Source organism: Corvus brachyrhynchos, unplaced genomic scaffold (assembly GCF_000691975.1).
Source record: "Corvus brachyrhynchos isolate BGI_N302 unplaced genomic scaffold, ASM69197v1 scaffold220, whole genome shotgun sequence".
NCBI classification, from domain to species: Eukaryota; Metazoa; Chordata; class Aves; order Passeriformes; family Corvidae; genus Corvus; species Corvus brachyrhynchos.
The window spans coordinates 5158533-5160860 of NW_008236209.1; positions in this window are offsets into that span (position 1 = coordinate 5158533).

The window sequence follows — 2328 nt, forward strand, 5'->3', positions numbered from 1 at the left end:
CGGCCCGCCCGGTGCCTTGGCCGCTCACCGGCAACGGGGGCACGAGAAGTCAGGGGCGGGTGGTTGTTTTTGGGAAGTGGTATTTAGAATTAAGAATTTCCTTTTAAAATTTACTCCAACATGGAAGGTACTGATGTGCCAGCCCATGGCAAAGGACAGGTGGCATCCAGTGGAGTTCTTCGCATTCCTGTGATTATTGTAAAGTATCTTCCACACAAATAAAGCATCAAATCCCTCACATTTTTAATTTTTATAGTCATGGTGACACGTTTTTTAAGGAAATGTATATCCAGCACCTGTCTCCCACTTGCCTTTGGTACTCCCAAATATTACCTCATATATATTTTATTATATATGCTGATAGCAGGTTCACAACAAATGGAAAATATGTACAGTGATGAGCACAGGAAGCTGCAATTTTACAGCTACAAGCTAAGATGAAAGCAAGATGTTTGTTCTGCTCTTGGCAAAAAGCGAGGTATTTCTGAAATGAGTTTTCAGAAAGAGCTTTCCTGTTTCAAATCATTAGCAGTTTTTCTAAAAAAAAAAAAAACCTTCTGAAAACATTGAATTAAAAAGTAGTGATTAAGTCATCTGTATTTGCTTTATGAATTTGCCAATAGTAAAGGAAAGAAAACTTTTGAAGAGGACATGCCTCAATTTGATATTACTTATGATACTTATCTGAATCTTTGAAGCAGTCATGAGTTTTAAGTGTGTGAAAAATCAATAAACCAAAATTTATTTAAGATGATGGTATGCCATAAAAATTCCCTGGTTCAAGAAATTTCAAAATTTAATAAAATAAATGGCGTATTTTTTAATCTGTTTAAAACAAACCGAGTTAAATCCAGATTAAAATTCTTCAAGGAATGTTTCTTCAGTTGTGTTTGTGCAGCCCCTTCCCAGCTGCTTGAGAAACACCTTGGGAATTCCTGTTGCCTCCAGTGTGTAACCTGATTCATGGCAAGGAACGCAGGAGGGAGAAACCACAGCTTATCAGAAAGAAGGAAAAAATGCAGGTGGAGAACGGGAAAGGGAGGGTCACTTGAACTTTGGGCTCCCCTGTTGTGCTCCTGGCTGCCTGACTACCTTCTGCAAGCTCTCCTCTCCTTGGAGACTTGGAATGGGCTCCTCAGAGGTGAGATTCACCTGGAGCAAGCTGTACCTCATCCTCCTGCCTCCTAAAAACGCTGCTATAATCATTACTCTCAAAAGTGCACTCTAGGAGGCATTTTATCATCATGAAATGAGATTTATTAAGTTAAGAGCAATACACGAATCAGGTATCATTGACACAACTTGGTTTTCTTGACTCATAAAAGTAAATTTTCTACTTTATTGGTGGAAAAGTGAGATATTTTCTATTCCCATGCTACTCCTGTAAAATCCACAGTGTTGTTTCTGTTTTCGTTGTTAAACACTTGTGAAGCTGTGAAATATCTTTCTCAATGTAGACCAAAACCTCAAACAAAATTACCAAATTTTAGATGCTCCCCAAAGGGAAGCCCAAGGGATTGGCCATCCCAGAGTCATCCTAGGATTTCACATTAAAACACTGCCAGTGATGGCAAAGATCCATTCGCTTTTTCCTTAGAGCACAGGCAAGGATGGAGCCTTCTCAATGCTGTCAAATTCAGCTGTTTTAAGAAAGAACTGTAGGAGAATCTCACAATGAAAGATACTGCAGTAATCAACTGCAAGTTCCATCTTGTCCAAAAGGTCAGGAAGAACATGCTCCACATGCTCCACAGCTGCTTTGTAACCATGGAGAGAAATTCATCCAGAATCCACCTATGAGTAACGTGAGGCTGTGCCAGGGTCACCTCGCAGATTGTGCTTGTGGCGGAGGAGATGATCCGGATCCGTGTGAAACGGAGAAGGTGTGACGGGCAAGGGACATCAGCTCAGTGCTCACAACAGGAAATCAGAAATCCTCCTTCATTCCCAGTCCCAGCCTGGCAGTAACTGGAGCCAAAGGGCAAGCTGTGATTCGGAGCATGTCTCCTGGCTTTGCCCGTGCCCTGCTGCATCCCGTGCCATGGGAGGTGCAAACTGCTCCCCTGCTCCAAAGACTTTCTGGTAACAGGTGGGGAAATACAAGAGATCTTTCTCGTCTGGAAACTCAGCAGGGCCGGGTTTCCTTGATTTACGCGGAATTGTGGCAGGCACATGGCGGAGGAGGTCACTCACAGGGCACGGAGCAGGGACTCTCACTCCTCTACAGTGGAACCCATGAGTTACATTACGGTGCAGCTCCCCTAAAACCGTCCCGGCTCAGCCTCCCCCCAGGTCCCGCTGAGCCCCCCAGGTCCCGCTGAGCTCCCC